We start from the raw sequence: 13654 nt of genomic DNA, 5'->3' as shown, positions 1-13654 counted from the left end.
CTGACCTTCAATTCTGAATGATAGCTTTCCTGGGTAAAGTAATCTTGGTTGTAGGTTCTTGGTATTCATCACTTTGAATATTTCTTGCCACTCCCTTCTGGCCTGCATAGTTTCTATTGAGAAATCAGCTGACAGTTGTATGGGTATTCCCTTGTAGGTAACTGACTGTTTTTCTCTTGCTGCTTTTAAGGTTCTCTCTCTGCATTTAGCCCTTGGCATTTTAATTATGATGTGTCTTGGTGTGGTCCTCTTTGGATTCCTTTTGTTTGGGGTTCTCTGTGCTTCCTGGACTTGTAAGTCTATTTTTTTTCACCAGGTAGGGAAGTTTTCTGTCATTATTTCTTCAAATAGGTTTTCAATATCTTGCTTCCTCTCTTCTTCTGGCAACCCCATAATTCGGATGTTGGTTCATTTGAAGTTGTCCCAGAGGCTCCTTACACTATCTTCATATTTTTGGATTCTTTTCTTTTGTTTGTTTTTCCGGTCGGATGTTTTTTGCTTCTCTGTATTTCAAATCTTTGACTTGATTCTTGCGATCCTCTAGTCTGCTATTGGATCTCTGTATAATATTCTTTATTTCAGTCAGTGTATGCCTAATTTCCAGTTGGTCCTTTTTCATATGTCTCACTAGATTTATCGAGGATCTCACTAAATTTATTGGTCGGTTTCTAGAAAATTTTTGAAAAACCTTATGACGTGGTTTTGAACTCTATATCCAGTAGTTTGCTTTCCTCCATTTCTGTAATTTGTGACCGGTTTCTTTGTCTCTGCATTTTGGCTGCTTCCCTGTGTTGATAGAGTGGCTTTCTGTGCTAAGTGTCCTATAGGGCCCAGTGGCTCAGCCTCCCCACTTACCTGAGGTGGACACTCTTGGTGTACCCCTTTGTGGGCTTTGTGCACAGTCTTGTTGTAGTTAAGCCTTGATTGTTGTTGATATCACTGGGAGGAACTGACCTCCAGGCCAATTGGCTGAGAGAATCAGCTGTGTCTATGGTGGGAGAACTTCTGTGCTGGAGACACCCTTATAGGGCAAGACTCGCTTCAGTGGGGCTTTGGTGCTCACTGAGTCTGCCCCCTGAGTGTGTCCCTTATAGATCTGAGGAGTTGTAATCTGGATGGTCCCACTCTGACCACTGGGTACACTGGCTCTTGGATCTCTAAAGAGGTGCTAATTTAGCCTCTGCCTGAGGCTACCCAGCAGGAGCTACAAAGAGAGCTGCAGATTCTTCTTCTTTGTTTGGGGTTTGGAGGTGCCCAGATGAGGCCCAGCTGTGAAGCAATGCAAGCTACTGTGGGGTCTTGGGCCTTCTTTTGGATGTTCTGGGTCTCTCTGACACAGCTGCAGTATGTTAGGTAATTTTAGATTGCAAAGGGCGAGGCCATTCATATGCCAAAGCCTCTGCGCACAGTTTGGGTGGTATGGGGGTCTCAGGATATCAACAGGGCAGAGCAAACAGCTATGGCCCCGGGTCTCAGTGTCCCACGGTAATCGCTGCAAGCACCTCTGAAAGCCGCCCTCAAGTTCCGCCTGATGACAGACAGTCCAGTTTCTCCTGGAATGAGTCTGGATCCCCAGAGACTCGCCCGGAACTGGAGCTCAGAGCAGTCAGGAGCTTGTGTCTCCCTCCCAATTGAAAAAGACAACCGTGTCCTCAGTTGCCACCACTTTCCGCATGCACCTCCGTACCTCTGCACTTTACTTCCACTCCTCCTCTGAGTCTCAGTGTGCTTTTCTCTTTCCTTCTGGTTGTAGAATTTCCACTCAGCTAGCCTTCCTGTGGTTCTGGATGATGTCCGTTTTGTCTTTTAGTTGTATTTTTGAAGTGGTTGTGCGAGGCATCAATTTCCGGTGTTTACCTATGCCACCATCTTGGTTTCTATTCTTTTACACTTCTGTTGCATGTGTTAATGGCTAAGGACTCGGAGGGTGGAAAAGAGACTCCAATTCTATTTTAATTATTTTCAAAATAAATGTAGTAGGCTTTCCACTGATAATTAAGTACTTACTATATATAAAGTTTACTCGATAGTGTGTCAAATAGTTATTATTTTCTTATTTTTTGATTTTAGCAATTTATAATTAGTACATTTTTCTTGAATTTCAGATACACATAGGACCTGGGTATATAATAATGAATAAAGATTATGTAGTCCCTACCATTTAAATACAGTGAGGAAGACAGACAATAATTAACAGAATATTAATATATGACTAGCATAAACTATGGGAACATGTTTCAATGTCAGGATTAGAGAAGGGGTAAGGGTGTGGACTCTCTGATATTTAAAGCAACATCCAAAGTAAGGAAAGAAGTCAGACACTGAGGGAAGGCTCAGGGAAATGTCATGAGTGAAAACCCCAACCTGGCGGACAGCGGGCCCTGTCTGAGGAATATCAAGGAGGTTAGTGATCTGGACAGCAGTGGGCAAAGGGAAGAGTGCTTACGATAAAGAAAGAGTGATGAGAAAGGCTCAAAGGGCACAATAATAGTCTGGATATTAACAAAAACACAATGAGCGGCAAATTGTAAGAGACACATCATTGTTGGTGATAAGGAATGAGGGGCTTTTTCTCTCAGAATATAATAGTCAGAATGTTAATAAAAGAAAGACCAATAAAGAATTTCTATCACATAGATTTTCTAACATTTTTATTAACAATTAATAGGGAAATAGACTTACTATAATTTAACTTCAGTTGTCCATATGATAAAAGAGGAGGAGGAAGAAGAAAAAGAGGAAGAGGAAAAAGAGAAGGAAAAAAAGAAAATAATGAAGCATTATGGTGTTTCTTTTTTTTAAAATATATTTTATTAATTTTTTACAGAGAGGAAGGGAGAGAGATAGTTAGAAACATCGATGAAAGAGAAACATCGATCAGCTGCCTCCTGCACATCTCCTACTGGGGATATGCCCGCAACCCAAGTACATGCTCTTGACCGGAATCGAACCTGGGACCTTTCAGTCCGCAGGCCGATGCTCTATTCACTGAGCCAAACCGGTTTCGGCTATGTTGTTTCTTAAGGTAGCCCATCACAGAGCATTCAAGCCAGAGATGATACCACAGTTTTTCTGGGATCCATACTAGTTAAAACAGCTTCTTACCCTACAGCTTCCATAGTCTAAGGATCTCTCTATAATAAATTGCAATTTTCCTGGGAGAGAAAAAGAAGTCCTAATGCGTGTGCACTGTAGCTTAACATAAAGCACACCATCTGGTGCTTGCTTTTCATTCGGCAATGATCTATAATGACATATTATAACAGATTTTATCTGTTAATTACTAAGAAGCAAAAGTGATTTCGATCTCAAATTCAATAGAGCAAAATAAAACAGTTACAGTAATGGGAAAAGTGTTCCTTAAGAATTGAAAAATTACTTCAGAATTCATAAGTCTGTTTTGTACAATATAACTATTACTCACTGCTATACAAACTCGTGGCAGAGGTTTAGAACATTTTTTTTCTGCCTGCATTTCCATTTTTTAATTTGTAGATGTTTTCATGGTAGTAAAATCCTTTCTATGCACTAAGAATAAAACACTAAAATATCTATCTTGCAAAATAACTAAAAGTTGCTTAATTTTTTTAATTCATATAAATCCAATGGCTTAATTAGGGTGCATCTCTATGCTGAAAAAACTCCAAGTATATTTGAAATATGTGTTTTTTCCTCTAGCATACCAAAATGTGAAAAAAATGTGAAGAATCAAAGTAGAAATGGTTAACAGGTAATGATATCAAGACAGACGATCCAATGGTCTCTCAGGAACGTCTTTAAAGAAATGTTTTGACCAACTAAACCTTCTGGAGCCCTGGAGGTTTGTCGTTTTATCAAAAGTAATTTTACAGTTTGGAAATATGTTTTTTCACATGAAGCTGGATGGCTTGAGCAGCATTCATGGGAACACAGGTCAACATTTTCACTCTTGTAAAAGATATCAGTGACACTGACAAGTACCCTATCTGCTAGAAGTTGTCACTTGCAGGTTCAAGGCAAAGTAATTTTATCCCCTAAACCTTTAAGTTTAAAGAATTGAAAAAGAAATCATAAAGTCATATAGACTAGTAGGGGTTTTCAAAAATTGTAGGTCTATTCAAGCTTAATTTGACACTTCATTTACACTGCATTGCAATAATACACCATAGCAAACAATTGAAACGTATTATTTTTACTTTATTGCTGAAAGAGATAAGCATTTGCACTAGATGGCGAATCAAATAGCAAGCTGGGTTATAAGGTCTTGTTGCTTATTCTGGGATTACATAGACATACATTTAGTCTAATTTAATCAAGGCTACCAGATGGTACTTCCTTTTCATTTACTTAGACCTATTTGCCATTTTCTTCTTGGTTATTGAATTCCCAATGCTCATCTTGGTAAAAAAAAAAAAAAATAAAAAAAAAATGCTTACAATGAAAATAGTGTTGACTATACTCCCGTGAAGCTAGGTGTAGCCATGACACCAAATGCTATCAATGCAGAGTTAGCAGGTTACCTTCCGTACAGAATAACAAATCATTTTATTCACATTCAGAATATCAATTTTACGGTAATGAACTAACATAACCCTGTGAATAATTTTCTTTTTTTTTATATTGTGAAATCAGCTAACTAAAGTCAAGTTGAAGAAGTGGAGCCATCATGTTTGGACATAATCAATATCATCAATACATTTGGGAAAAAAAATCTGTTGAGTTCCCCTAGCATAAGCAGGAGCAACCTATGTCTGGAATTACTATATTGGTTCATTTTCATTTCACAGTAAGTTGTCAATCATCAAGTATTCTAATCACAGAAAAAATATTCTACACTGTGGAAGAGTTATCTGACCGACACCCCAAAATCTATTCTCCACTGATTCCTTTTAGAAATGCAACTACCCTGGCAGCTAGGTGTGACCGTAAGACTAGGCTCTGAGATGTGAGTACAGTAGAAATATTGGGTCAGCCTTTCTGAAAGGAACTGCATTTCCCTCTATGTCCACTTGCCGAAAAAATGGTAACAACAGGAACAACCACTTTGGAGCCAGATATGACAGAACCACTTCACCAACCTTTGACCACTGAGCCAGTGGCCAGGGACATAAAGTATTTATTCAAACTACTGCCTTTGTTAGACCAACTTGTTTGCACTAATTTAAAATCAGATACAACTAAATAATAAAGAAATAATTTAAAAAGCCAAATATCTTATTCTTCTAATTTTGAAATTTCAGTTTTGAATAACTGTGGAGAAGTACATTCAGGTTGATTTTAGAATTAATATCCAGGACTTCACCAAACTTCCATACTCAGTTTTTTATACCTGTTCTCCATTGCCAAATTTTTAAGTTAATCAAATAAGTGACCATCTGCTGATCTTTAAGAGTAAATGATAAATATCCATGAATATTTGAATTATAGAATAATGCATTAATTAATTTTTTATCAGGGAGACATCTTGACAAACTATATTTGATATTTAATAAAATCTATTTGGAGGCAATAAATATTGTATATTGAACTATTTTAGCTTTTATATCACAGATGAAATCAAAACAGAACAAAAATCTAATTTAAAAGCCACACTTTCCAAGGCATATATATGTAAACATAGCAAGAACAAGTACACAATTTGTATAGGTACTATATTAGTAGTAGTTATAATTAACAACTACCATTAATTATTCCTAACACTAGTATTAAAAACAGGTTTAAATATCAGCTTATATTTTCTATTTGACTATGTGTCTTGGTCAATTTTCTGTTTGACTATTTGACTGTAAGTCATCACATCCAGATGGCAATTTTAATAATGTGCCCCTTAAGCACTTTAATGGGTATCTCTTTTGACATTTTCAATATTTACTGACACTATATGACTCTGCTGATAGTTTTCCTTGTTTTTCAATAATTACTTCTTCTTGTAATGACTTATTTTGTATATTTGTTCTTTCTTTCATGTTGGGCTTTATTAAGTTACTATTTAGCTTATCTTTTCAACTCTTTTCAAGTAAGTAATATATGATATGTAAATTTCTTAAATAAAAGTTTCTTCTTTGTATTTATTTTCTACCTAATATATGTTTTCTATTTAAATTTTTATAATTTATTTAGCTGTTGAATTGAGAATAGATTTATTTTCAAATTTAATTTTTTTTATAAAAGGTCTTAGTATTTTTTCTGTAATCAGTTTTAAATGTATTTCATGAATTCTGATCTGTGATGTTCTCATTATTTTTATTATTTAAAAATTATTTATTTTGATCTTGTACTGTCCCTTTCACCCAAAAAGGAGGATTTAATTTCTAGGTGTAACTTTCTTTGATTGTTCTTCATATTGTTACAAATCCTTAGTTATATTGTGCTTTGATCCAAGAATATTGTTGGAAATATTTATACTCTATGGCACTAAGTAATATTTTCTTTGTATCTGATTATACAATCTTTTTTTTTTTAATGAATGCTCCATAAGCACTTGTGAAAAAAATTGCATATCATATTATCTGGGTATGAGATGCATATACATAATTAATTACAGTAATATAAATGAAATGTACCCTGTTTTTGTTTTTCTTATTTAAAAATTCCTATTAGACATATGATTTTTTTCATTTCCTGTCTTCCATTCTAAGAAATTTATCTGGCTTTATTATTCATTTCTTCTTTATTCATGATTTGTTTGTTTCTTGCAGGAAAGTTGACCAGCTGAATTGTATAATGCCACATTTCCATTTTAATTTTGTCACAGTTTTCAAAGAAGAATTTTGTGTGCAGGGCTGACAATATGTTATCTATATATATAATAGCCTAATATGCAAATTGTCCCCACAGGAGTTCGACCGGGAGACTGATCACTCGCTATGACATGTGCTGATCACCATGGGATGGCACAGAATGAAGGAAGGCCCCATCCGGCAGCCAGCAGCTAGGGAGAGGGACTCCGGCCAGCCCTGATTGCCGGCCAGGCCTAGGGGCCCTACCCGTGCACGATTTTGTGCACTGGGCCTCTAGTGTTTTATAAGAATCTTGTTTCAAAAGCACCCACTTCTATCTCTAACAAACTATGATCCTTTACCGAATTTTTTTACGGGGAAGTGAAGAATGGGGAGATTGGTTATGTGTTTTTTAATTTTTTTAAAATTCTTTTGCCTTGAAATATCCTAAATTTTCCATCTTATTCTTCTTCCTTTCATTGTGCTTCTTCCAAAGGAGACCTTTCCCTTTCTGTCCACCCCCTCTCCCCGCCACACACACTCTTAGGCATAATCTTTGCATGTAATATGTCCTTATAAATCTTATCCCTGTAATTTCTACTTTTACATATTAATGATCTTTCATTTCTGATGATGGTTTGGAATTAAGTTTCGACTCTCTGTTAGCTGCCCTCTCTCTTCTGTGCACTATTTTTCCCCTGAATTTGCCAAAGACCCACACCAGCTTTCAGTGGTGGGTTGCCTGACAAACTATGGCTGTTAGAAGAAAACAGCAAAAAAACAAACCAACAAAAAACAAATAATAAAACAAAACAAAAGCAAACAAGGAAAAAATAAAACAACCAAATTTGAACTATCAGAAAAAGAAACAAGAAAATGACCCCAAATTGATTCTTCTCCTTCTCCTCCATGTCTGCCATCTCCTGCTGGTTCCTCTGTTAGTCAAACCAAACCAGAAGCTGGAGGCAAAGCAGCCCATTTATGTAGTTCAAACAATCTGCATCCTAAGGGAGAGGTAGATCTGGGGGAGAAGGAGATTCAGTACATCCTCACAAGTTCATACTATTGTGGAAATGCTTACAGTAAATACAGTACCAAAATATCACACAAGGTAAAAGCTCTAACACGTCCTTAGAAGAAAACTGCAATAAAGCAAGCGTTATATTTTTCATGTTGCACCAATGACTATAGCCATCAGATTTGTTTTGCATCTTCATTCTTTTCTGTTTTGCATGATTTCTATCCAATCTTCCTTTAAATTTATGACTGAAGACAGCATACTCATTTGCAAGCTAATAGGGTTGGTGATAGGCAATATATGGTTAGAATTGGAAACTGAAACTGCAAAAGTGGCATACCAAAACCAGTTCAAAATTTCCCATTATACTCTGGAAACTCTAACTTCAAAAGCATGATTATGTTTTGAATTTTATTTTGCTAGTAACTCAGTACAAAATGAAAAAGCTCTCTCTCAACAAAGTAGAAAATAACTATACAGTAAAAATATTTTCTTTCTAATATATTTTTACACTAAAAATTAAGATAAGAACAAGGTATTTCATGGTATGTAGTACTCATACAAATTCTATATGTTCTGTATCATGATTTCCAATAATTTAGAGTAATCTGCAATCCACCAATAATTAAGAATAGGATACAGAAAAGTTACACTAAGGATTGGAAAGTGAATGACAGAAAAATGTCTGATATAACCTAAATTTGGGAGATTATACTGTCCTAATGCATTATCAGTCCTAATAATTAATGCACTTACTATATACTATAGTTATATCCTGTTCTGCTACATTTGAAATTTGTTTTATTTTAATCTCTTTAATACTTGCATATGTAAAATTTATTTTGCCCAGACAAGTATGAACAATTTGTGAGACAGAGAGACATATCTATGTGAGGGGAACACATCTATTGGTTGCCTCCTACACGTACCCCAACCAGAGCCCAGCCGGGAAGAAGCCTGCAACCAAATGGAAGTCCCCAAAGAAGTCAGGGGAGTGGAAAAAAGCTTCAAAATCCCAACCAGTACAAACTAAACAGAAACACAGAGCTGCTGGTGAACCAAGTAGACAAAGATCCTCAGGGATGGAGACCAAATGGGAGAGATCTAAGAAAGATGATAAAGCTTCCTTTCCACAAAAGATGGCACAAGAAAATAAAAGAGTAAGAGTTCACAAGAAGATACCAATTCCTCCGCTGCCCATTCACTTGCCACCAGTTAACCTGATTCACTGAGACGTCGTGAGGGGCTGGAGCCAGCAATTAAAGCTGAGCACCAGGGCAAGAAATGGGAAACATATCATAGGCTGCGTGAATACGCTTACCCTACTCAAACGGATATTCCTATCAAATCAGAGGAAGCAAAGATATTGACATTATCTCAAAGGAAATTGAAGATGAAAAAGGGGGAAATTGAAGGTATTGAAGATGCTGGACAGTTTTGGTTTTCCTGAAGTGACTATTCCCGGGCGGGGGGGTGGAGAGGGGCGGGGGGTGCGGTGCTACACCTGACACCTGACGGGGGTGCTGCTGCGTTCCTGGAGGGAATGGACAATATTTTCGTGACAACTTCCACCCAGGATGATGTGTTTGCCTCCTGGAGCAGAACTGCAGCCACGACTAGGAAGACTGGGAAGATGGAGACTGTGGGGTCACCTCAGGAGGCCTCTGGTTACAAGTGGGGGGTGGTCCATGGACAATGTCTCCCTGCAGACACAGAGGGTTGGGTTCAGCTACAATTTGATGCTGGGCGAGCCTGGGTTCCTGAGAAACCAGGGCAAGTGTGTTCACTGTTCTTGGTACCTTCCTGCAACTTTCCACCCCCACACCTGGAGAATAATGTGTTGCGCCCCAAATGCATTCATAGGAATAAGGCATTAGCGAGAAGCTTCCATTGCCAAGAAAAAGAATACCGCTATGTTGGTAATTAATATGGTAAAAAGGTGACTATAATCAACTCCATGGTGCCACTGACAGGCCCACAGATGGGTGGGGAGCAGATGTTACCCTCAGATGACCAACAGTGCCTGCTGCTTCGTCTGCTTGGATACAGTTATGTTTTAAAATAATAGACATGCATTTTACAAACAATCATTCATTGTGGTGAAGATGCAAAAGTCATTTACACCATCCAATGATTACCCATCTGAGTCAGAAGTGATCTAGCAGCCCTTTCACGGTGGGAGCCCGTACTGAACCTCGTGAGGGGAGTGGAGAAACAGGTGTGCTCTCTCGATGGACTCATGCCTCAGAATTGTGTCCACTCCCAAAAACATTCTTTTTTAAAAAATATATTTTATTGTTTTTTTTACAGAGAGGAAGAGAGAGGGATAGAGAGTTAGAAACATCGATAAGAGAGAAATATCCATCAGCTGCCTCCTGCACACCCCCTACTGGGGATGTGCCAAAACCAAGGTACATGCCCTTGACCAGAATCGAACCTGGGACCCTTCAGTCCGCAGGCCGACGCTCTACCAACTGAGCCAAACCGGTTAGAGCCAAAAATATTCTTAATATTCAAAACATTTTGCGAAGTTGTCTTAACTTGGGATTTCTGTGGTGTGTCTCCGGGATAAAAACACGAGGCATTTGGCCAATGTTATTTCTGTATTGTATATTTTTGCTGTTTAAAAAATATCCAAGGTTACTTCTGAGTCATAAATACCTAGTATGCTTAAAATGTATATATAAAGTAATTCATCTGCTATGTTTCAGGAACTTTGTTGTATGCAAATTATTGTTAATGTTCTTGACTCAGTAGGATTAAGCCAAAAGGCATGATTTTGTTTCAGTGTAATAAATAATATGCACTTAAAAAAATCTGTGCTCTGGTAAGCACTCCAAGTTGATAGGTAAATATTTAATATAGAAAAAATAACTCTATCAACTGTGATAAAAAATGGGTTAATTTAATGAGTTGAGAAATAGAGATGATGCTCTCTAGGAATGTGGAATACAAAGGATATCTAATAATGCCTACATAAAGAAGAAAAGATAGATAAGAGACACATAAAAATAGTATTGTCCTGCTTCCAATCTCTACTTTATTGATAAGACAAAAAAAAATTCTTGCCCTAGCCAGTTTGACTCAGTGGATAGAGCGTCAGCCTTCTGACTGAAGGGTCCTGGGTTTGATACCGGTCAAGGGCACATGCCTGTGTTGGGGGCTCGATCCCCAGTAGGGGTTGTGCAGGAGGCAGCTGATCAATGATGTTTCTCTCTCATCATTGATATTTCTATCTCTCTTTCTTCCTTCCTCTTTGAAATATATATATGTATATGTATGTGTGTGTATATATATATATATATATATATATATATATATATATATATATATATATATATATATATATATATATATACACACACATATATATATATAAAAATTTTTCCTGCCCTGGCCAGGTGGCTCAGATGGTTGAACATCATCCCATACATCTAAAAGGTAATGGGTTTGATTTCGAATTACAGCACATACATAGGTTTCGGTTTCAATCCCCGGTATATAAGGAGGCAGCCATCAATGTTTCTCTCTCACATCCATGTTTCTCTCTCTCCCTCTCCCTTCCACTCTCTCTAAAAATCAATAAAAACATATCCTTGATGAGGATTAAAGACATTTTCCCTCCATTAATGTGTCATTGTGGATAACAGAGGCTGGCCATACAGTAATTTTAATGAGAGGTTAAGTGCTCCTCTTCTCAGATGGTACTCTACACTACATTACATTCAACAAAGCACTTTGTGCCTTTTATATATCCTTAAGTAATTTTTTTATCTTAAGGATAAATGTAAACATCATGGATTATAATGAAGAAGCAGAAGTGTAGGTTATCATTTGTCTAGTGAACCCTTTGCAATTGCAGCATGTCATGAATAATTGTTACATTACATCAAAAAATAGATAAAAGAATTATCCAAGGATAAGATACTCAGATGTCACTCTATTTTAGTACTTCACATACACAAATGTTTAACAATATTTTTTTTATAACAACATCATTTATTCTTTGTTGATTTTTTGTGTCCGGGTGAAGTGCACAACCAAAAGAATATGAACACTTCAATTTTTTTTGGAGATTTTAAGATGCAAAAAAAAAAGGCAATTTACCTTTTTACCTTTCATATATCATGGCAGATTTTATATACTTATTGGCTATATAGAGAAGCATCTTGACATAACAAAAGTTTTTCAAACATGTTTTCATGCAGTTTGGATACATAACCAAAGAGTAGAAAAGACATTTTCCTACATAAAGATAATTTTAAAACAATATGCTTTTGAGATACACACCCAGAGACTGAGCTAAATCATTTTCACTAGTAAGAGGAGAATAAACTAGACTTAGTTTTTAGCCCAAATTAACTATAGAGACATGCTGGATTTCTAAAGCAGGCTTGGTCCAACTTTATTTATGTGAAAAGTGAAAATCTGGTCCACGTGTGGCAAACCTGGCTTGCTGGTAGTGGTGTGTAGGGCCATGGGGGTAGGCACATCCCTTCCTCTGGCTACCATTAGATTCCTGAGGTAGAGTTCCAGATTTTGTTGTCTAGCATTTTAGGAATTCTTCTAAATTTCAAATACTAGGTGAAATCTTTGCTAGGAGGAAGAGTTCCTTATCTCAACCAAGCTGGATGAAAGAAAGCTAACAGAAAGGGTAAGTGAGGCTATAGATGCTCATTGAACAATCTATGCCAAACCTCCAACCCAACATTGGACATGGTGTTGCCTGCTAATGGTCTTACATCAAGATTGGAATTTTATAACAGGAGGAGAAAGGAAGGTAGAATAAAAAACTTTTGAAAACAAAACTGGTTTGGCTTATGTTTGTCCTTTAAGGCAAAGATTTGAGCTTGTTATAAGTGTTTGAGATTGGCCTGCTAGTAAAATGCTGGCAAAGCACTCTAAATGCCGGGAAAGAAAAGAAATTGCTGTGAGAAAGGTATTAATTTTAGTTCTTTTGTCGATGGAGGAGAAATGCCAAGTATCCTATATAATAAAAGGCTACTATGCAAATTGTCTCCTCAGGAGTTCGACCTACCAGGAGTTTGACCACTCGCTATGACATGTGCTGACCACCAGGGGGTGGCGCGGAACTAAGGTAGGCCCTGGCCGGCAGGCAGTAGCAGGGGAAGGTAGGCCCTGGCTGGCAGCCAGCAGCTAGCAGCCGGCAGCTGGGGGAAGGAAGGCTCTGATTGGCCCTGATCGCCGGCCAGGCCTAGGGACCCAACCCGTGAGCAAAATTTATGCACTGGGCCTCTAGTCCTATCTAATAAAAGACCAAAAGGGTAATTAACCGTACCTCCACTATGCTTTTCATTGGCTAATCAGGGTGATAAGCAAATTAACTGCCAAGAAAGATGGCAGTAACGGCCAACAAAGATGGTAGTTAATTTGCATACGTGCAATGATGGGAGGCGAAAGGGGAAAGATGGAAGAATGGTGATCGGCAACCCAGGTGGCAGGCAAGAGCTGGGGGGCGGGCAACGGCCACCTTTCCCCACCCCCCAGCCGGTGATCGCCATCAGAAAGCCGGACAACAGGCCAGGTGGCAACCCCGGGCCCCCGGGGGCCGGGGTTGCCGGCTGACCTGCGGCCCAGTGATTGCAACGGCGATCAGAGGGAGGCACCCGGGCACCCCAGCACCTGACATGCAAAGGTCAGGGATGAAATGACTTTTCCAAACCACATCTGCAAATATCCTGGGGAAGGCATCACTGAAGAGTTCACAACTCTCTTACTTGACAAGGAAGAAAAAAGTTGGCAACTGAAACAATCCCTTACATCAAAGTTAAGGTCCCTCTGGGTAAAAAAGAATATTTCCAATGTAAAGGAGGGAGCAGGCAAAAATAATAGGTTCTCATGACTTCCACTGAAGATTGAGCATATGACAGAGTGAAAACGAACATACAAATTAAAACAGACAGTGGACATTCAAATG

At 38.0% G+C, this 13654-nt stretch overlaps 1 pseudogene; it reads left to right on the top strand.

The window, feature by feature from the left end:
* Positions 1 to 4460: 4460 nt before the first annotated feature.
* On the top strand, positions 4461 to 9643 carry LOC118656507 (annotated as a pseudogene).
* Positions 9644 to 13654: the final 4011 nt, after the last annotated feature.

This window comes from Myotis myotis, unplaced genomic scaffold (genome assembly GCF_014108235.1).
Source record: "Myotis myotis isolate mMyoMyo1 unplaced genomic scaffold, mMyoMyo1.p scaffold_m19_p_5, whole genome shotgun sequence".
Lineage (NCBI taxonomy): Eukaryota > Metazoa > Chordata > Mammalia > Chiroptera > Vespertilionidae > Myotis > Myotis myotis.
The sequence above is the reverse complement of the archived record's forward strand: the minus strand, read 5'-3'. Positions and strand labels throughout refer to the sequence as shown.